This window comes from Quercus robur, chromosome 6, assembly GCF_932294415.1.
Source record: "Quercus robur chromosome 6, dhQueRobu3.1, whole genome shotgun sequence".
NCBI lineage: Eukaryota > Viridiplantae > Streptophyta > Magnoliopsida > Fagales > Fagaceae > Quercus > Quercus robur.
This window is the reverse complement of record NC_065539.1, coordinates 13,629,162-13,653,167: the sequence shown is the minus strand read 5'-3', so window position 1 is coordinate 13,653,167 and position 24,006 is coordinate 13,629,162. Positions and strand designations below refer to the sequence as shown.

At 38.1% G+C, this 24,006-nt stretch overlaps 1 pseudogene; it reads left to right on the top strand.

Moving 5' to 3' along the window:
- Positions 1-11,133: 11,133 nt before the first annotated feature.
- Positions 11,134-22,387, top strand: LOC126689870 (probable esterase KAI2; annotated as a pseudogene).
- The last annotated feature ends 1,619 nt before the right edge of the window (positions 22,388-24,006 follow it).

Sequence of the window (24,006 nt, the reverse complement as noted above, 5' to 3'; positions counted from 1 at the left end):
GAAATCTCTGGGAGTAGCTGTAAAGTTGAAAATTACTATTCAGGTATTACTTCCTCATTAATGCGGCCAAAGAGTTAGTTACAGAGCATTCAATGCGATGGTAGCAACTTTCTCTTAGATATTTCATAGCTTTCCTTTGTCCTGTACTTTCATGATGTATATCTTTATCAACAGAACCTCTTGGAACGTTGCTTCTGAATGGCAGACCGCACTTTCTAACCTCTGCTTCGCTCAGTTGAGGTAGTATCCCTCTTCGGACCACCTTCTTGGACCATCATAACCAGACCCCTTTCTTTATTCAATAATGCCAACCTCCATAACAATGTTTACCCGTCCTCAGACTACTAGGCTTCCTCGGATCGGGCCCCCAACCCAATACATACTATTGGGCCTATCATCCCTACAAGAACCAATAACAACTTATCACCTATGATTTGTTGTGAAAATATTGTAAATGTAGCACTCCTCCATATTATAAACCCATAACTCTAAAGTACTATTCACCATAATTTGCCAAACACTTCAAATGTTAATATCACAAAAGCATTACTGCTAGAGCTTTAGAGCATTAGCATCCGGGGATGCAAAAAAGAACTTATTTTGCATCCTTAAACACTACTTTATCTATTTTACCAACCCATTTTACAACTCATTCTACATCCCAATTTTTATTTTTACATATAACCCAATAAAAGAGTAAGACTTAAGTACAGTATCTAGGTGTTGTTTCTTAAGTTCTCCTATTAAGATTCTACAATGTGGATTTTTTCTTATGAAATGGAAGTGTATTTTTTAACTAAGTAGCCATATGACTAAATTTTAAGAAGGGAACTTAAAGAACAATACCTAAGGTACTGTATCTAAGTTTTGTTCCCAATAAAATAATATAAACTACCTAATAAAATAATAAAAAGTATTGTTCTCTCTATTTTTCTCTCACTCACCTTTTCTCTTCACACACAACCACATATTAAAATAATAGTTTTTCTTTTACAACCTATGAATAATAAGGTTGCATATATGTAACCTTACTATTCATAAGTTGCAAATTTTTTTTAAGTTTACAAATTCGAATGGAGTGAATTTTAGGTGGCTTAAGTTGTAAAATAACAACTGAGAGGTGTTTACACCCCCCTCAATGTTTGTGCTCTTAGAGCATCCACACCAACTTGGTTAAAAATTTTGTCTATTTTACACTAAAAACCTACTTTTTTTTATTTTACACTATCAAATTTCCAAAACACCCACATCAGTTCATCTATTTTACAAAACTATTCTAATTAAATAATATTATTTATTGTTTTTTTATTATTAGTTATTAAAACCGTTTCTTTCTCTCTTTCCCTACCCGTTTCTCTCTTTCCTCACCCATTCTCTCTTTCAGCTCACTCACCCATTTCTCTTTTTCCCTTACTCACTCCTAGCTCGCCGACCCAGCCAATCCAGTTCACTCCTACCTCGCCGTCGCCGCCGCCTCAGCCATCAGTCGATTCGGCCTCCTTTTCGCTTTCGCCCTCCCTCTCTCCTTCGCCCCTCCCTCTCTCCTCCACAACCAACCCTTCGCCTCCCACCCCCAACCGATGACAGAAATGGAAGATCCGGCGGCAACAATGGAAGACCCGACGGTAGCAGTGGCAGCAGATCGGGCGGCAGATCCGGCTCCGTTGGGCTGGGTTTTCCGATGGGTGTGGACTATTTTTGGGTTGGTTTTCCTGGTGAGTTTTAATTGATTTTGAGTTGGGTTGATTTTTGGGTTTTTGTTGATTTTGGGTTGGGTTGATTTTTGGGTTTCTGTTGATTTTGGGTTGGGTTGATTTTTGAGTTTCTGTTGATTTTGGGATATTTTTCTGTGCTAGGTTGCGGTGTTTGGTGGTGGCTAGGTTTGGTGGTTGGGTTTGTTGTAGTTTGGTGGTGGCGCTTGGATATTCTTCTTCCTTGCCACGCTAGTTTGTTGCAGTTTGATAGAGGAGAGAGAAAAAAAGAATTAAAAAATCATTTGCACGGTGAACAGTAACCGTGTATATATGCACGGTTACTGTTCATTTTTAAGAGCATGGTGTATATTTAGAAGATTATACACGAGCTGGTGTAGGGGGTTTTTGGGTTAAAATGTGCAAAATTGAGCACTTTTTGTATTTTAGAAGACTATACATGAGCTGATGTGAATGCTCTTACACTGTTAATATCACAAAAGCATTCCTACTAGAGCTTTATAGTTAAAGCTCTACGTCCAAGAATAATGCAATAGGAATATTTACAAATACAAAATTTTGTTTGGTAGGTTTGTATTTGGGAACTGGGATTTCAAAGTTCGACTAAGATTTAACTTGTCTCAATATAAAATGTTTTCTTTCAAAAAAAAATATATAAACAGGGGTAAAAGCACAGTGCTATGACAATGCCATTTTGCTAGCTAGGTAATTATATGCTTTGAAACTTATCACAACACTATTTTGCTGGTTGTAATAAATCACCAGTACCAACACTATTTAAAGAAATTCGTTTTTTTTTTTTAATATAAAAAACCAGTTATTTATTTAGCCTTAAGCATTCACAATAAAGATGTCAAAAAAATAGCTTTTAACAACTTAAAAAGTCATTTTATCTATTTTAACAACTCACTTTTAAATACACCCAACATCAAAGGTTCTATTTTAACACATAATATATTAAAATAATATAAACAATACAATAAAATAACCAATCAACACAACAAACAACAATCACAACCAACGGTCACAATCACACCCATCAACCCACATAACTACCGAATCAACCCAATGATCCAGTGAGTGATCCATACCACATCACCTACGCTAAAAAAAAAAAAAAAAAAAAACTATCCAACTCACAACCACCACAAATCACAAACCTGCGACCCCGACGGGAGAATACTGGCATTCTCGCTATCCTAGGAGGCCCACTTCCTCATCCATGACAGGATACTTGAGAGCTCTGACGAGTTCGTCTTTGGTGTTGGCGAGGAAGGTTTCAAGATGATGACGGGTGGGAAGGAGAGAGCGGCGATGAGACTTGTTGTGTAGAGAATGCATGTGGGTTGTTTGTTGGGAAAAGGAAGGAGAGAGAGAGAGAGAGAGAGAGAGAGAGAGAGAGAGAGAGAGAGAGAGAGAGAGAGATTAATAAAATAATGTAGCAACTTGCTACAATAAGTTGTTACTAGTAATAATGTAGCAACTTACTGTAGCAAATTGCTAAAAACTTTTAAATTTAACAACATTGATAAAGGCCTTTTTTTGGTGTTTGAGCTGTCAAAATAACTTTTAAGTTATTTTGACAGTTTTATGGCCTGTTTGGAAGTTTAAAAAGGAGGGAGAGTAGAGTAAAGGGAGGGAAAGTAATTCAATTACCTTATTTGGAAGTTTTTTAGGGAAGGAATAGGAGGGGTTTGGAGGGGTTTCAACTACATCTAACCCCTCATTTTTAATTCCTCCAAATTGGAGAGATTTAGAGGGAGAGTAAAGCAAATAAATTATTGACCAATTGAATTCTCCAATTTACCCTTTCTAAATTAACAAAATTACAAACCGATTATATAAATAATCTTTGTTTGTTATAATTTTGGGCAAAAGTTAGACTAATTAAGCCTAAGCTTTTGACTTTTCATCTAGCATTACGAGAAATACGATAGTTTCTTCCTTTCTCAGCAACTAAACAGATAGACATCAATTGAGAAACACACAATTCAATTCAATGTTTCAACTTTCCTACATTTTTCTAGGCAAAACCAAACACAGCCTTACACACACAAAAAAGAAAGAAATTGAGTGTAGTTTCAGGAATGGGGAAAAAAAGATAGATGGATACGTACGGAGAGGTGTTGAAGAAGTTGATACCGAGACGAAAGGCTTCATGAAAGGAGGCATTTGCTTCTTCCTCGGAGACTGTGCCAAAAACGTTGTCGAGAGGTGATGCACTGAAGCCCACACAGCTGAGCTTCAGCCCCGTGTTCCCTAGCTCCTGGAGCTTGAGCTTGGACATTGGATTCTAAGTTATTAGGGTGTTTGGGAAGTGAGAAAATTGTTGAAGATGAAGAAAGAAAGAAAGAGATTTTAATAGTCAGGTGATGGAAACTGGATTGGAGTGTACTGGATTGGTCCCAATAATTTGGACCTGATCTCATTGGAAATTGGAGGCGGTTTTTTATTATTTATTATAATTTTTTTTGAGGTAATAAAAATTATTTTATAATAGTTAATAGTAGTTTTATACTTTTATTAGTAGTATTTGATGGAATGAGAATGTTGATTAAATAATTTTTTAATCTAACAAATTAATCATAGACCAATGTTGCAAGTCCATTTTCAAATAGGGGTAAATTTGTCTATTTAAATCATTTCTTCTCCTTTCCCTTCTAATTTTTAAAATATTCAAATAAGAGAAAGGGCTAATTACTCCCTTCCCCCTTACTAATTTTAAAAACATCCAAACAATGTGGAGGATAACCATTCCCCTCTACTCTCCTCCCCACTACTTTCTTCTCCTGTACTCCCCTCTACTGTCTTCCCTCTCTAAACTTCCAAACAGGCCATTAGTGTGAATGCTGTTACAACTTCAAGTATTATAGTTTCTTTATATAAAAAAAGTATTATAGGTTCACCTTAATAAAATGTGAAAATTAGAATTTCTATTTTTTCTTTGATATTCAAGAACATGAATATTCAATTTAGTCTTGCAGGGACAATGGGTCCAAAAGTATATGTTGGGCCTTGGCTTTGTCTAAGGAGGCTCAGTGGTCCGAGGATAGGTCAATAGTAAGGAAGATGTAGGATTTTGAACTTCACAAGTTAGCTATGACTGAAAAGGCTGAGAAAGGTAGGCCGAGGAGGGTATCTACTCAGTTAAATGAAGAAGGGGTCAGAAGGTGTGTTCAGTTATCCAGAGTGACGTTCTAAGAAGTTCTATTGATAAGGACATGCACTGTGGATGTACAGGATAAATGGGAGTTGAGAAATATCTAGGGGAAGGCTGCTACCATCGCATTAAATACTCTGTAACTAACTCCTTGGCCGCATTAATGAGGAAGTGATATCTGAACAGTGCTTTTCAGCCTTATAGCTATCCCTAAAGATTTCAGGAAGGTGTTGATGGAATAAGGATCAAGACAAGCAATCTAATGTTCACGTGGAGGGTAAAGATGAGAAGGGAGACATAGTATAAAATAGGAGGGAGTTCCTAAGAGAAAAAGATGGAAAAATTAAGAGAAAAACACTGTAGCAATCAAGAATTGAACTTGTAATCAAACTCGAGAGAAATATATAAGAACTGATCTCCTCAGACTGTGTCGAGGACGATTTTGTTTAGATTAAACCAGTTTATCTTCATTTTCTTGGGCTTTTTGGGCCTAAGTTCATTTGTCTTTTAGGCTTGGGAGTCCAATTGTGTCCTTACAATTGGCACCGTTTATGGGAAATTCTGATGCGGTAGTGAGTTTTACGTCCAACTATGGTAGGTTCAAGTTCGAATCTGGAGGAATCTATTGGGTCCTAATGTCAAGATCACTTCATTAATTTTGAATGCAGGAGGGACTAGGAGGTTAGTGTGCATACCACCCATACTAGCATAAGCCAGTCTCGAAGCGGGGGTCACCTTTCTCATGAGAAAAATACTAAAGCCATATAGTAGAGATTGATCACTTAAAGAGGAAGTTGCGCCACGAACGGCGAAGGCGAATTCCCTCCAATTCTAACTTCTCTTCTGATGATGAAGAGGATGGTAGTTATAGACACAGATCAAGGAATCCTCCTAGTGAGTCTTTCTCGTATGATTAGGACTACCACCATGAGCGCAGAAATAGGAATTCATCTTCCAAAAGCTTGGGAAATGATGCGATGAGCAGAGTGCTTAACCAAATTTCCAGATCACCTTTCACGCGCAGAATAGAGGAAGGGAGACTTCCTTGTCACCCAGCCCATGTTCACCATGTACAATGATTAAACAGACCCTGTGGAGCATGTAAGCCACTTCAACTAGAGAATGGCTGTGCACTCCAAGAATAAGGCCTTGATGTGCAAGGTGTTCCCCTCTAGTTTAGGACCTGTGGCGATGAGATGGTTTGATGGTCTAGGTGCAGGTTCCATTGATTCCTTTAAGGAGCTTACCCGGGTTTTTTGATCTCGTTTTATCACAAGTAGTAGGGTTCCTCGGCCCTTAGATTCCCTGTTATCCATGTCCATGCAAGAAAGGGAGACCTTGAAAACGCACTCAGACAGATACTGGAAGATGTTCAATGAGATCGATGGGGATTTTGATGACATAGTTATAAGGACATTTAAGGTCGGCCTGCCTACCGAGCACGATTTGAGAAAGTCCTTGACCAAGAAGTCGGTAAGGAGTGTGCGTTGACTTATGGATCGTATTGACGAATACAAACGGGTTGAGGAAGACCAGCAGCAAGGGAAGGGAAAGGCTAAGGTTATCCCTCAAGACAGGAGGGATTTCAGGTTGAACAGATACAATAATAATAAGCTCTGAAGGGATTTTGCCGGGTAATCTGAGTCTACTGCTTCTTAGGTGGTTAACATGGTGTTCTGAGAACCATTACATCGAGTCTTAAAGAAGATCAAGAATGAACCATACTTTAAATGGCCAAACAAGATGGGAGGAGACCCCATGAGGCACAATCAAAGTCTTCATTACCAGTACCATCAGGAGAGAAGGCATACCATCGAGGACTATAGAACTCTATGGAATCACCTGGAACAATTGGTTAGGGATGGAAAGTTACAATAGCTTTTGTATCGGCCTAATGGTCAGGGAGACCATACAGGGTCGAGGGCTCAGGGAAATGCTTTTTTAAGGCCCCCTTTGGGCACAATCAGTGTCATCTTTGCTGCTCCTGGCAGAACTGGTTCTCACCCCTCCAGGGTGATGTCTGCAGCTCAACTACCTGCGGAGGACTCTAATTCTAAGCAGAAGAGAGCTAGAGTGGAGATCCGATTAATGTTGAGCTTTTCGGATGAGGACAAGATTAGAATCATACAGCCACACGATGATGCCTTAGTGGTCACGTTCAGAATAGGAGGTTATGATGTGAAGAGGGTGATGGTAGACCAGGGCAGTGGAGCAGAGATTATGTACCCTGACTTGTATAAATGGCTAAACTTGAAGCCTGAGGACTTAACAGCCTATGATTCACCTTTGGTGAGCTTTAATGGGAAAGTTGTCATTCCGAGGGGTCAGATTAGACTACCAGTGCAAGCAGGTTTAGAGGTAGTGGAGGTGAACTTCATTGTGGTGGATGTTTATTCTCCCTACACGGCCATTGTGGCCAGACCCTAGCTTCATGACCTAGAGGCCGTTTCATCAACTCTGCATTTGAAAGTGAAATATCCATCGGGTGACCAGATTGAAGAGCTTGTCGGGAGTCAATCCATGGCTAGGCAGTGCATGGTGGCTACAATTATGCATCAACCCAAGGCTGAATTCTCGGCCTCTGCTGAGGGAGGCTTATAGCAATCAAGGGTCCCGGTCCTATCTACGGATACGGTGTCGGATGGGGCAAAATGTGAGAGGTTGGAGGAAATTGTTATAGATTGCAATCCGAAGAAGTTTTTTCAGGTCGGAGCTCAGCTGCCTTCTCGGGAGAAGGAAGAGCTGTTAGCATTTTTGAGGAATATTGATGTGTTCGCATGGAATGCTTACGAAGCTCCTGAGGTGAATCCAGACTTCATTTGCCATAATCTGAATGTCAACCTAGTTGTCCTCCCCAAGAAGCAACCACCTCGGCGCTCATCTGAAGAGCATTCTGACGCTATTAAGGAGGAGGTGACCAAGCTTTAGCAGGCTGTGGCTATTAAAGAAGTTTTCTACCTTGAGTGGCTGGCCAACACAGTGGTAGTGAAGAAGAAGAGTGGGAAATGGCGGGTATGTGTGGACTTCACATATCTGAATAAAGCTTGCCCCAAGGACCCTTTTTCCCATGCCTCAAATAAACTAGTTGGGAGATGCTACTGCAGGCCATCCTCGGATGAGCTTCCTAGACGCCTTTCAAGGATACCATCAGATACTTCTAGCTCTGGATGATCAGGAGAAGACAACTTTTTTCATCCTTACTGGGAATTACCACTACAAGGTGATGCCCTTTGGTCTAAAAAATGTAGGGTTTACTTATCAGAGGATGATGACCAAGATGTTATTGAGATTTATATAGATGACATGGTGGTTAAGAGTAAGCTGGAATCTGAGCATATTAACGATCTCGGGAATATCTTTGGGATCTTGAGGAGACACAAGCTGCAAATTAATGCTTCTAAATACTCTTTTGGTGTCGGATCAGGGAAGTTCTTAGAGTACATGGTTACCCATTGCGGAATTAAAGTCAACCTTGACCAAATTAAAGCAATTAATAACTTACAACCATCACGAAACCCCAAAGAGGTCCGGAAGTTAAGAGGAATGACTGCTAATGAGACATCCTGGGAACAAAGCGCCGCCTGGAGCATTTAATGAGACATCGCGGGCTTCGAAATGTCAAGAACAGTTACGGGACAAGCGAAGCAATGCTCTCACGTGTGGAAACCAGAGAAACAAATGGATTTAATTCTCCAAAGTCAAAACCCCATTTTTCTCCTCGGATTAGAGGAGAAAACTAGAATTTGAGGGGCTATATTACAGACAATGGGCCCAAAAGTATATGTTGGGCCTTGGCCTTGTCCGAGGAGGCTCAGTGGTCTGAGGATAGGTCAATAGTAAGGAAGACATAGGACTTTGAACTTCACGAGCTAGTTATGACTAAAAAGGTTGGGAGAGGTAGGCCGAGAAGGGTATCTACTCAGCTAAACCAAGAAAGGGTCAGAAAGTGTGTTTAGTTATCCAGAGTGACGTTCTAGGAAATTCTGTTGATAAGGACATGCACTGTGGACGTACAAGACAGATGCGAGTTGAGAAATATCTAGGGGAAAGCTACTACCATCGCAATAAATGTTCTGTAGCTAACTCCCTGGTCACATTAATGAGGAAGTGATATTTGAACAGTGCTTTTTAGCATTATAGCTACCCTTAAAGACTTCAGGAAGGTACTGATAGGATAAGGATCAAGACAAGCAATCTAATGTCCACGTGGAGGGTAGAGATGAGAAGGGAGACGTAGTATAAAATAGGAGGGAGGTCCTAAGAGAAAAGGATGGAATAATTAAGAGAAAAACACTGTAGCAATCAAGAAATGAACTTGTAATCAAACTTGAGAGAAATATATAAGAACTAATATCTTCGGACTGTGCCGAAGACGATTTTCTTTAGATTAAACTAGTCTATCTTTATTTTCTTGTCATCTGAATCCATTTTACTTGTTGTCTAATTCATTAAAGGCCAGTTTTCCAATCCACTCTCTACGAATTCATTGTATTGGACTTTTGGACCTAAGTTCATTTGTCCTTTGGGCTTGGGAGTCCAATTGTGTCCTTACAAGTCTCTTGATGTTTATGTCAATTATCACATTAGTCTTTAAAGTTTAATTTTTGTGAATGCAATTCCTCACTTTATAATAATGAGTTAATCTGGTCTTGAATGATGTCGTTTAAATGTTTAAAAAAAAAATTAAAAATCCTAATGTATATGTCATTTAATTGTTTTGTTTGTTTGATGGGCATTATTTTTTTAAGAAAGAAGAAGAAGAAGAAAAAAAAAAAACTGTTTAACGGCATCATTTGCCAATAGATTTGGATGGTACAACTAAATTGATTTATTTTAATAAAATTATAGAATAAATTAACAAAAATCAAATCTTAAGAACTAATTTCATAATTGAAATAAAAGTAAAAAGAGATTAAATTAAATTAAATTTTTGAAAAAATAAATGGCAAGAAATAGAGTTTTCATTTAAGGTTGCATTTGATTCAGGTGTAATTGAATTCCTGAAATTGTTTTACACTGTTGCCGTTGTTTGGCAACACAGGAAATTATGGTCAAACTGAAAATAGATTTCAGTTGACCATAAAATACCCACCCCACACCCGTAAATCATTTTACACACTTATTTTACCTTTAAACTATTTCCACTCTCCTCAGAAAATTCGTAATCACTCTTTTAGCTCACTCATGCCAAGCTAAAGCGGAAGGACAGGAGAGAGCTAACACACCCAAAGAGAGAGAGAAAGCGAGAAAGATAGAGAGCGAGAGATTGAACCAGGTCTGATCATCGTTGCCACCCTTTAGATCTCCTCGTCCTCCTCTGGGTCAAATCATCTCCTCTCGATCTCGTCGCCGTCGCCCTCTGGGTCAGATTGTCTCCTCTCGATCTCGTCATCCGCCACTCGCCGATCTGCTTTCACTTTCTTTCCCTCCAACCAACCAAGGCCGGATCGGACACTGCATGTCACCGATCTAGTGCCTTCACTCAAGAACCACACCCTTTCTTCCACTCTCACTCACAACACTCTCTCTCATCTCACTTTTTCTCTCTGACCCAAACCAAGCCTCCTACTTATTTTTGTGTCTAATTTTCATTTTCTTTGATCTCTGATTTTTTTGTTGTTGTTGTGGTGGTGGGGGTGGTGGTGTTTTGGTGGTTTTTGTGTTGTGTGGTGGTGGGTTTTGTGTGGATAATGGTGGATTTTCTGTGGGTGCTGGTGGATTTTCTAATATAAAATTTGTTTGGAAGCTGAGAAAATGGCTGAGAAAATGTGAAAAATTTGTAGGAAAATAGCATTTTTAGAATGTTACCAAACACTGGAAATCGTTTTCCGGACTATTTTCCATTGCAGAACCAAACGCTCGGATTTTAATTCCCTTATGAGAATTCATTTTTCCCTGCATTTATTTTACACTCGGAATTTGATTTACATCGAACCAAAAGCAGCCTAAGTGTGGAGTAATTAAAGTCTTTGATTTTCGAGTGTTGCTCGCTGTATCATTTTGTGGACTAATGCCTAACGGTGTGGTGACAGGAAAAATGACACGTCACACACCTTGCAGAGCCAAAAAATGTACAAAAAACTTGTATGCGTAACAGGTGTTTGTTACTTTGTCATTTATCATCAAAGATATGCAATGATAGCTGTATATAAATCCATGAATATATATATATATAGCCTCCAAAGACCTAAAACCGACACACTAGAAACCAAACCAAATCCAAGGAATACGAGAAACATCAAAGAAAAGCAGAGAAATATAATGGGGATAGTGGTAGAAGCTCACAACGTGAGGGTTATAGGATTAGGGAAGCAAAAAATACTAAAATAGTACTAGGCCATGGGTTTGGCACAGATCAGTCAGTATGGAATTGAAGTACCTTGTGCCTCATCTCCTTGATGAATACCGTGTCATCCTCTATGATAATATGGGGGCGGGTACTACAAACCCTGATTTTTTTGATTTTGAAAGGTACTCCACGCTTGAGGGTTTTGCATATGATTTGCTTGCAATTTTAGAAGAGCTACAAGTTGATTCCTGCATCTTTGTTGGTTATTCAGTCTCAGGCATGATAGGTCTCATCGCCTCTGTCATGCGACCTGATCTATTCTCCAAGATTGTCATGCTCTCCCCCACCCCAAGGTACGTACGTACATAGTAGTTATATATAAATTGTGGGTTTTAATTCTCTTCTTCTTGAATAAAGAGTAAGTGGAGTAAACGGACCGTGAACATTATAAGTAGAAACTCTATTTTTTTTTTTAAATTATAAATAAATACATACTTGATCTAATTTTTTTTTTTTTTCACTAGTAGTATATTTCAAGACAAAGATATTATTCATTGTCGCGTAACTATTAAATAAAAAACATAACTATTAATTAGTATTGTTTTACTAGGTAAACAATAAGAAACTTCTATAATGCACATGCGTAACTTTAAAGAGTTATTTATATATAGTCCATAAACTTATGGTTCAATGACTTTGCTCAATTGCCACTAGGCTCTGTAGCCTAGTGGCACCCGGTTCTATTGTAACCGTTAGCTCGGGGGTTCTATCCCCCGCAATTACCCAACCAAAAAAAAAAAAAAAAAAAAGACTCTGCTCAATTTTGGGCTCAAGTCAAATCCTCTTCCTACTCAGGGTTTGTTTGAGATCCATTTATTTTGTTGAAACTGAAAACTTCTTGTTGAAAATATTGTAGATAAAGGTAAAAGTTAGTTAAAATAGTACTGTGAGACCCATGAATAGTATCAAAAAGTGCTGTGAGATCCATGAATAGTAACAAAAATAAAGTGAATAGTAAAATAAGTTGGCAAAAATAAGTGGTGTCAAATAGACACTAATTGTAAGAGCATCCACAGCAGTGGAGCTAAAAATTTAGCTATTTAATTCCACCAAAAGTTACTTTATCTATTTTACCTACACACATGCTGCAGCAGTGAATCTATTTTAACTTTCAACACAATAAAATAATATAAACATTACAATAAAATAATATATCATCTACAATAAAATAATCAATCTCACTACAATAAAAACACCACAAACCGATCCACCACCAACATAGCCACACAAATCACCACCAACATAGCCACATCACCATTGACCCACGAAACTCAGCCACCATGAAACCCAGCCAAACCGCCATCACAAAACCTAGAGAAACCCACGAAATCCAGCCACAGCCATGAAATCCAACCACGAAATCCGCGACGCTCTTGAGTTTGATGAAGGCGGTGCCGGTGGAGCTTGGATCGACGATGAAGCTTAGGCAATGGAGCTTGGATTGGCGGTGAGATGGAGGATTGGGACAGCGACATGGGACGGCGATGAAGACGAAGATGGAGGACTGGGACGCCGACGTGGGATGGCAATGGAGCTTGGATCAGTGTAGGACGACGATGAAGATGCAGATGGAGGACAGGACTGGGACGGCGAGAGATGAGAGCTTGAGCTTGAGTTTCATATGAGATGGTGGGTCGGGCCGGTGGCGGTAAACAGAGAGGTGAGAGAGTGAGCTTGAGAGATGAGAGCTTGAGCTTGAGTTTCAGATGAGAGCTTGAGAATGACACTAAGAGAGAGCACGGTTAATCCGGCTGGAATAATTTTTTTTTTTTTTTAGCTCTCAGCTACAGTGCACATCTATTTATAGATGTGCACTATAGCAATGAAGCTAAAAAAAATAAATATAACTCCACTGCTGTATGGCTGTTTTTGGTGTTTTGGTAGAGCTAAAATAGCTATATAGCTATTTAGCTATAACACAGGTAGCACATTATCATTTCATGACATGCGAATATATATATATATATACAAATAAAAACTAATAAAATAATTTGTTTATTATCATCAACTCCGAAATAGACTAAAAATAAACAAGTAAATAAATAAATAATAAAAACTGAGAACTTGCAAAGGCATTCACGTTTTAGTGTTTTACGTGGAAAAACCCACCTCATAAAAATGAGGGGAAAACCGGGGACACAATCCAACTGGCCACTATTTTGTGTTTTGTTTTGTTCAAACAAGCTTACAATCAGTCAATCATATATATAGAAGGAATGAAGAGATTTTTTTTTTTTTTTTTTTTTTTGAGAATCCATGAAGAGATAATGCTCTATACTTGTTCAAATTTTAATGGCTGTATATGGAATTACGTGCAAACAAAATTATTTATTTTCTCTCATTTGCACTGAGAGGATGGTACTAGCTCGCTCCTCTATAATAATAGTATCATGCAGACTAGGATACATTCGTTTTTATCATATTTGTGGTACCGTTTGCAATTGATAGCGGTGACTGATGAGTGTTCACTGCCGTTAGTGGAAGTGCCTACTGTTAGACAAGTGTTAGTGTCAAAATTTCACTACAAATAAAGCACATGGCATGTGCATGTAACACAACTTATATTTCTTGATGTTTTCAATAAAACGTCCAACATTTAAATTTCCTTTTTTTTTTTTTTCAATCATCTAATTATTGAAATAACGAATTTATTTTTTGTTTTGGTGTTTGAATCCGTTTGGAGACACATAACAATTACACAACATAGTCCTTTTAATATATTTGTTAGGTAGTATTTTTTTTTTTTGAGAAGCAATACTTTGCATTTTATTAAGCAAGGCCCTTCAAATCAGCCTGGAATACATCAAGAACGTCTGGTGGAACATCTTCCATCCAAACTAACATATGAGGATAGGAAAGCGCTCTTCTTGCCAAAGCATGAGCCACTTTATTACAATGCCTTAGAACATGTGAAAACATACAGTGTTGAAGACATGAAGCAATGTATTTAACATCCTCTGCTATGTGACCAAATTGAGCTAAGGAGTGGTTTCTGCCTTGGAGTGCTTTGATGAGAATTGAAGAATCCCCTTCCAAAAAAACTCTATTTACTCCTATCTCAGCTGCAAACTCAAGAGCTCTTCTTGCAGCAAGTGTCTCTACCTCCAATACTGTTGCGGGTAAAGGTATTTGCTGTGAAAGTGAAGCCAATACCAGACCTTCTTCATTGCGTATGACAATGCCAATTCCAGCCCGGTTTTCCTTGCTAAAGAGTGCACCATCAAAATTTATTTTGACATGGTCATGGTCTAGAGGTCTCCAACAAGAAGCCGGTGTAGTTCTAGGTGGTGATGTGGGAATGTGAAGAGTGGAGAATTCCTGCAATTTTTCCCGTGCTTGCTGCAGAATTTGAGAAGGCAGCAACACCTGTTTACCAAGGCGATGATTATTCCGCTGTTGCCATATGGTCCATACCACCATCGAAAACAACTCAGGATGCTTTTGTTCAGCCAAGATAATACTCATAATGTCAATGAAGGTTGGGCATAGCAGCAAATTTGCTTGTTTCCATTGTGGGCATTTACTCCATAAGTCTTGGAGTTTTGGGCAGGAGTATAAGGCATGAATCACATCTTCACAATGATTTTTGCAACAAGCACATGTGTCTTCTTCAACTATTCTTCTTCGAACCAGATTGGACATTGTTGGCAGCGAATCTCTACATGCTCTCCACACCAAATTCTTTACCTTCGATGGAACATTCAATCTCCAAATTTGCTGCCACAAAGGCTTCATTGCTTCTGAATTTGAGGGACTTGGTTGCTGAGTATGGAATTCCTTCTGCAGAAACTTGTACCCTGATTTCACAGTATACTCACCCGTAGGATTGTGTGGCCAAGTTAGAGTGTCTTGTTGCTGTGTTTTTGGCAAGGGAATGGCTTTTACTTTGGCTGCCTCAAAGTCCATCAGATAGTAATCCAACAAGTCTTCTCTCCACTTGCAATTAATTTGATCAATGAATAGGCTGACTGTGAAGTTTTCTGCACCATACCAACATGGAGATAATACTCTATTTGTGTCAGTCCCTGGTAGCCAATTATCTCCCCAAACCCGAACAGAGTCTCCTCTTCCAATCCTCCAAACTGTACCTCTCCTTATGACTTCTCTCCCTTTGATGATACTTTTCCAAGCGTAAGATGCTGAGCTTGGAATCTTTGCCTCCATTACCGAGCTGTTTGGGAAGTACTTGGCTTTGAAGACTTTATAGAATAAGGAATCAGGTTCGTGGAGAAGCCGCCATGTCTGTTTTGCTAATAAGGCGTCATTAAATCTTGGCAACTCCTTAAAGCCGAGTCTCCCCTGAGATTTTGGCTTGCAAAGCTCCTGCCATTTTATCCAATTTACCTTTCTGTTGTTGCCTCTTTGTCCCCAAAAAAAGCGACGAATAAGAGACTCAATATCATGGCACAAACCAAGGGAAAGCTTAAAGCATGACATGGTGTACGTGGGAAGAGCTTGGGCAACTGCTTTGATTAAAATTTCCCTCCCTGCTTGTGAAAGCAATTTTCCCTCCCAACCTTGGAGCTTTTTCCAAATCCGCTGTTTAATATTATCAAAGCTTGCCTTTTTGTTCCTGCCCACAAAGGAAGGCAAGCCGAGACACTTTTCATATTGCTGCACCACCTCAACCCCGAGAGCATTCTTGATTAAAATCTGCATGTTTGGTGTTGTGGATTTGCTGAAAAACAGGTTGGTTTTTGCTCGATTCACTTGCTGCCCAGATGCACTCTCATAGGTAGATAATACATGGAGTAGTGTGCGGCATTCAGCTTCTATGGACCTGTAAAAAACAAGGCTATCGTCTGCAAACAAAAGATGTGTTAGTTTAGGTCCATTTTTACAAATGGAAACTCCTTGAATGCCACCACCATTGGCTACCTTAGTTATCAGGCCATGTAGCCCTTCAGTACAGAAAAGAAAAAGGTAAGGCGAGAGGGGGTCGCCTTGCCTAAGTTCTCTTGAGGGTACAATATTGCCATGGGGTTCCCCATTGATCAAGATCGAATAGGTTGCTGTTTTGATACATTCCATCATGAGTTTCACCCATTTATCACAGAAGCCCATCTTCACCAACACTTTCTCCATATACCTCCATTTCACACGATTATAGGCTTTACTCATATCAAGTTTTAGAGCCATAAACCCTGTTTTCCCTGTACAATGATTCCTCATATAGTGAAGAGTCTCAAAAGCTACCAAAACATTATCGGATATTAGCCTATCTGAAATAAAAGCGCTTTGATGTTCCGACACCAAATGTGGTAAAAAGGGTTTTAGTCTATTTGCCAAGACTTTTGAGAAAACCCTATATAAAACATTGCTCAAACTAATTGGGCAATATTGAGAGATATGTTCTGGATTTTTTACCTTTGGAATTAGAGTAATGAAAGAGTGTCCAAGGGATTTTGGGAGCATACCAGAATTTAAGTACATCAAAATAGACTCTTTAACATCTGAACCCACCAAAGACCAATAACTCTGAAAAAATACCGGGGGCATTCCGTCAGGACCAGGAGACTTAAGGGGTTCCATTTGTTTAAGAGCCTTTTCCACCTCCTCCGCTGTGAATAGTGCTGTTAGTGCCTCATTCATCTCTTCAGTCACCTTTTGAGGGATTTCGGCCAACACCTCTTCAAGGTTATCCAGGTTACTTGACGTAAATAAGTGCTGATAATAGTTAACAGCAATGTCCACAATATGATTCTGATTTGTACACCATTGTCCGGCTTCATCAAAAAGACCCTTGATAGAATTCCTTCGTCTTCTTTGTGTCGCCTTAGTGTGAAAAAACCTAGTGTTTTTATCCCCATCTTTCAGCCAAGCCACCCTTGATCTTTATCGCCACATCTTTGCTTCCTTATCCATTAGTGCATTTATTTCAGCCTCAAGAGTCCTCAACCAACTTGTATCACCACCCCTTTTAGCACATCTTTCAGCCCTTGCCAACTGTTTTCTTTTAGTCTCCAATTCCTTATGAACACTACCAAACTTCTTCTTACTCCATTGTGTCAGTTCAAGGCCACACCTGTCAATTTTCCTTAAAATCTTCTCTGTCTGTGGTTCATCAAAATTAGTCTTCCACACACCTTCAATTGTTTCACCATAACCTTTATCCGTCATCCACATCTGCTAAAACCTGAAAGGTCGCTGTTGAGTGCAAACCACCCCTTCCAGAACAATCCACAAAGGTTTATGGTCCGATGTTGTGACATCTAAATGATAGACTTTTGTATCTGGAAATTTTAGCAGCCACTCATCCGTTGCCACTGCTCTATCAAGCCGCTCCTACACCGTGTACCTAGGATAATGTTTATGCCAAGTGAAGTCTGAGCCAACAAATCCTAAGTCAATGAGTCTACATTCATCCAACACCTCACGGAAAGGCTGCATTTGATTGTGTGGCCGAATCCTCCCTCCAAGTTTTTCTGATTGCCTTGTGATTCGTTAAAGTCTCCTGCACAAATCCAAGTAGCAGATCCTCTGTTTCTCAATCTTCGCAATCTGTTCCAAGCTTCGTGTCTTTTACTTGTATCTGGTTCGCCATAGAAACCCGTGAAACGCCCTCCTCATTCGTGTTCTGATTGATCTTTGCATCTATGTGGTATTTAGAGAAAGTCTGAACATCTAACTTAAAATTTTCCTTCCAAAACAAAACCAAACCCCCTGCTTTACTCGTCCTGTGAACCACAAACCTATGCTTAAACTGTAAACGATCCTGAATACGAATTAGCCTATCTTCATCCGTCCATGTTTCGGCTAAAAACACAACGGAGGGATCTTTAGCCCACACGATCTCTGCAAGCTGATTTTCCGTTCGTTGGTTCCCAAGCCCCCGAACGTTCCAACACAAGAGACTCATTGCTTTTGGCGGAGCTGGAAACCAGCCTCCGCCAATATCTCATTGTTGTTCTTGCCTCCTTGAGAAACTTTTCTTTTTTTTCAGTAACTCGGTTTGGCTGTCAAAGATGTCTGCATTTCTCTTTTCCCCCACAGAATCCTCCATAATCACATCAGTCCCCATGTCTGTTCTGTTTATTCTTTTCCAAGTGGCTTCTTTATTCTCTGGTATATTAATTCTATCAGGTAAAACTGATAGTGGTACACGTGTTGCAGACCTTTTAAGTTGGGGCTGGTTTGCACGTGCAGCTTGAGAGACCAAGGGTGTTGACTCATGAATAGATAATGCCTCCAAAATATTCTCCTTACCCGTATCTGCTATAGCTAATGATTCCAAGTGTTTTTCCTTACCTGTATCAGCTATTTTATTGGATGCCAATTCTGCCTTGGGGTCAAACTTATTTAATTCCATATCAATCTCCTCAATTTTCTCCTCAAATGTCTCAGCTGTTGATTTTGTATCTCCCATACCCGCTATTTGTAAATTCAAATTCCTAAAAGTCCCTTGATCCGAGGGATTTGACTTTGAATGCTGCAAAAATTGCTCCTAAAAATCTGGTGGAGTATAATTTGGCATTAATGTCTCATTGGTTTCCTTTTCTAATCTAATAATCTCCGGTGACAGCTTCCCCGTTCGCACCACCACCACCGGAGGCTTCTTGGACTGCACTGTCGCTGTTGGTGGTGATTCTTTCGCGTTCCTGTTGTAAAATCCTGGCACTTTGATCGTATTCCTTCGTGATGGTGTAAAGGGTGTTGCACGTAGCCAAGGACCATATTGTTGGGATTCTATTGGTAGATTTCCTTCGCTCTCAATCCATTGTTCACAGTCACGATCTCCATGTGTAAGACAGCCACACCAATATCATATATTAGGTAGGCGTTCGTATTTGAAAGACACCCATAATTCCTTACCATTCTCTAAAGATATTACCCGACCACGACTTAGCGGTTTTGAAATATCAATGGTGACCCTAGTCCTTATAAATCCATCCCCCTCAATTTCTGAATCATCCCCTGTTTCATTCACTTTCCCAATAGCACTACAGATCTGTGCAGCCACTTTTTTGTTTCGAAACCGGATTGGTATGTCGTGTACTTGAACCCAAAAGGTAACCTTATTGAACTCCATGTCTGTCAAGTCTGTTTCCCTGTCGTATCGTTGCAATACCACTAAATGCTTGTCGAAGCTCCACGGCTCTGTTGTCAAAATTTTTTCCATCTCACTTTTATCATCAAAAGTGAAGAGAACTATATGGTCGCCCTCTCGCTTTACCTTAAATCCATTTTTTGTTCGCCATAAGGGTGTGAAGGTTTTTGCAATGGCGTCGATGTTTCGAGCACGCTTAGTCAAGAACTTTGTGACAACTATAAAATCATCCTCAGCCTGGTCCTTTGTCAGTTGAAAGTCTACGCCTTCAGTTTCAGATAAAGTAAGACAACTCCATGATTTTGTGAGGTCCTCCATCATACCCGAAAGAAGAAGAAATAGAAAAGAAAGAAACTGTATCCCAGTACCCCCGAAAAAAAAAAACCCACAAAGCCTAGAGGTAAACTTGTTACCTCAAGGTACAAAAGCACCTTCAAAGAAGGGACGGCTGTTCTACAACCTAGGAGAAGATGGAGAACCAACTTTCTCTAGCGAAGAGAAACTATCATGTATGAAATTACTACGATTTTAATAATATAATATTAATTAATAACCAAATTAACCTCATGATTAATTATTTCAACATAGTAGTTTTTTTTTTTAAAGATAAGATATAATTTTCAATTTATGACATCCGCTCTATGATAAAAATAACCTATAAATTATATTAATTAATAACCTAATCAACCTCATTAATTATTTTAACATAGTGGGTTTTTTTTTTTTTTTGTTATATAAGTATGATAGAATTTCAATTCACAGTGTTCACTTCATAATGATTTTTCTTTAAGCTTGAACTACGTAGTATATATATATATTTTTTTGTTGAGAAAGCTACATAGTAGTTGGTTGAAGGTAGAGAATCTATTTAACAAAAGGAGATGTCAACCAGTTGAGATACAAGACTCTTGGCAATTAAAATCTTGATTTAACCTTCTTTTATACCTATCTCTAGTTTTTGTTAGAAATTGTCTCGAATTCTTAATTTGACTTGATTTGGGTTTCTCTATGTGGAATAAAAGTGTATTCCTTGTCCACTAAAAAAATGTATTTATTGTCCAAAAAGAAAAGTATCCCTTATCTACAAACAAATGTATTCCTTGTTCATTACGGGATAGGTATTATAAATAAACAATAGTATTAAAGGTCTGTTGGCTTTGGTCCAAGGGTTCTCCCACATTAGGAGTGACTTTGGATGAATTTAAAAGAACCCTAGAGAGATTTTGTTATTTATGATGCCTCCTTTTAGTGTAAACACTTTTTAAACTCTCTTTGATATGATAAATTCATCCTTGCTATCAATAGGTGTAGGATAACAAAAGCAGGACCACGTAAATCTATGATGTTCTATTTTGTGTGTGGTTATCTCTATTTTTCTTTCAAGTTTTCTTTATTTCTATTATTCTATTATTCTATTATTTGTTAAAGAGATCTTTCTTAACTTTATAATAACTTTTGCACTCAATCTTGTGTGGAAATGTTATTTGAAAGCCTTTTCCCATAAAGAAAATTGGTACCAAAACTTTCACTGTCACAACAAACTAGTATCAGAGTTAAGGTTCATTACCTAAGTATTAGGATTTGTTGTTCAAAGCCAAGGTTTAGTACCTAGGTGTTTGGATTTATCTTCTTTGGAGATTTTGTTGATTGGTTCATGGATTTTAGCATTGGGGGGAAAGATGTCAAAGAATGACTTGTAGAAGATCAATAAATAGACTTATGACACCCTCTTCAAGTGCATTTAGCTTCTATGGGCATATTTGAAGATAGCTTTGGGTGATATGCATTTTATTCTTTTGATTGGACTCTAATTTGAGTTTAGCATCTTCTTTGAGTGCATTTGGCGTCTAATGGTAAATTTGGAGGTAGTTTGGGTGATTTTGATTTATATTAGGCTCTAATTTGGTTTCAAGTCTTTCGACACTGGATATATTTATGGTTTGAGGGAAGTCTTGTCAAGGTGAAGATTTGTTAAGAATTTGTATTTGGTTGCTAAGTGAAGAGAGGAATTTGATAAACTATGGTGCTTTGCAAATTTCGCCAGGGTGGAAAATTGTTGTGGATTTTGGCTCAATTTCTAATTCTTACCTTTTGGATTAAGGTGAAATTTCTAATTTGACTTGATTTGGAAGATTGTTAAGTGAATTTGGTCAATATGGAGAATTTTGAGAATTTGTCTCCAAATCCTAATTAAACTTAGTTTTGATTTTCTTGGTGTGGAAGAAAAATCTATTTTTTGTCTCTCTTTAATATACCAACAATTTACGTAGTTTGACTTTTGGCCTGTATCCATAGATAGTAATATATGAATTCACCATCTTAAGGAGAGATTATAAAATTTATATAAATAAAAGAGAAATGATATGTATACAACATTTTTACAACAAATCCTAAGTGGCAAGTTGTTACTAGTTGTTATTGTTGGGGCAAAAAAGTAATCTTAACGTTAGTTTGAAATTTGAACCAATAACAACTAACCATCTGTGATTTGTTGTAAAAATGTTGTAAACATGTTGTAGACGTAGCATCCCTCTAAATAAAAATACGTATGCACAAAACTTGAAGGCTACAAGCTTGTTATTATAAATGCTTGTGACATTAATATTTTCTTAAAATTTATTCTTTTTGTGATATGGTGGACTTGTAACACATTGATTTTTTTTAAAGGTTATTAAATGATGCGGATTATTGTGGAGGGTTTGAGCTTGAAGATCTAGACCAAATATTTGAAGCGGTACAATCAAATTACAAAGCATGGTGCTCTGGGTTCGCTCCATTAATTGTGGGTGGTGACATGGATTCTATTGCAGTCCAAGAATTCACCCGAACACTCTTTAATATGAGACCAAACATAGCTTTGAGTTTGGCTCATACAATATTTTTGAGTGACTCGAGACATTCTAGGTCATGTCACTACGCCTTGTCACATAATACAAAGTATTAGGGATGTTGTTGTGCCAATCCTAGTGTTAGAATATTTGTTTCAGAATCTTGGTGCTGAGTCAATCGTGGAAGTCACATCCTTAGAAGGTCATTTGCCACAGTTGAGCTCACCCGATATTTTGATTCCTGTACTTATTAAGCACATTCGTTATTGTATTAGAGACTTGAAAACATGATGAATGTACTTATTTTTGTTACTTTGTATGTCTTTCGTAATTATTTTTTAATTAAGAACTTGGATAAACAGTTTTCATATTGAGATTCTCAAGATTTACTAGGGTAATTTCTCTAGAGTTCTACGTGATGTCCCGCATGATGCGTGGATTACTTTACAATTTTATTTACAATTATTTTTGTGTATATTAAGACCTATATATAATACTTTTTTTGTTGTTTATTATATATGCTTGCCAATAATATTATTGAATACTTTAAAACTTGCTTTTCTTAATTCATAATTTATTTTAAAAAATTGTATAACACTATAAGACTATAAGAGCACTCGCATCCGGGTTTGTCAACCAATCTCTATTTTACCATCTAGAAAGTTGCTTTATTTATTATACCAACTCATTTTACAATACACCCAACATCCTAGTTTCTATTCTTTAACCACTTCAATAAAATATTCTTTTTTTACTCTTTATTTACTATTTCTTTATTTTTATTTATTCTTTCTCTCTCATTCTTTCTATACAAGAACCACCATAAATCTACGGACACCACCAGCCCACCATCGCTGCACTACACACCTGACACCATCACCACCAGCAACCCCCAAAAACCCACAATCCACCATCAACATTCAACACCACAAAAAAAAAAAAAAAAAAAAAGATAGCAACCCACGGTCTCCACCATCGTGAGCAAAACCCAAACCCACGGCAAGCAAAACCAAACCCACAACAAGTAAACCCAAACCCATGGCAGCAAACCCACAGCCCACAGAAAAATCCACGATGAGCAAACGGTGAGCACACCCACGGCAAACCCACAGCAAGCAAATGACGAGCCCACACCACCCAAATTGCAAGACCCAATCTATAGCCCCTCTAATCCACTGCCAAAAAAATCAAGCAAATGGCAAGTGAGAGAGAAGAAGAGAGAAAAGTCAAAGACGGAGAGTGAGAAAAGAAGAAAAGAAAGAGTCAGAGAGTGAGAAGCAATAGAGGAGAGAGAAAATAATATTATTTTATTTATACATACAGGCTACAGTAAGTTCTAAATACCAATACTTATTGTAGCTAGGATGAAAAAAAAAAGAGGTTTACATACTCGGATGTGGGGGGGGGGGGGGGGTTTAAGGCTCTAGTTGGTAAAATAGCAACTGAGGGTGTTTACACCCCCTAATGCTAAAAATGCTCTAACATATTATAATATTTACTGTTAAAGTATATTTTATTTTTTAAATTGATTAAATGATTTTGAAATCTATAAATAAGAATTTAAAACATAAAATACTTTTATATCCTAAAATGACATAAATTTAAGCAACTTTCGAAATACTTCCTTAACTACTCTATTCTCATAACAAATATGGAGACCTTAATCACAAACACCGAATTCATTATCTCAATGAAATTAAGGAAATCATTTGTAAGTATCAACATAAAGAGAACGTGATTAAACAAAGAGAAATTGGCTAAACTCACATCCATTTATCAAAAATTTAATAGTCTTTAGTTGGGTTTCTATATCCTTTAAAAAAAATGAAAAATAATTTGAAATCATCATCAATTTTTATTTTTATCACTATGGTTCATACTGCACAAAATAGTAGTAAAAAATAACCTAC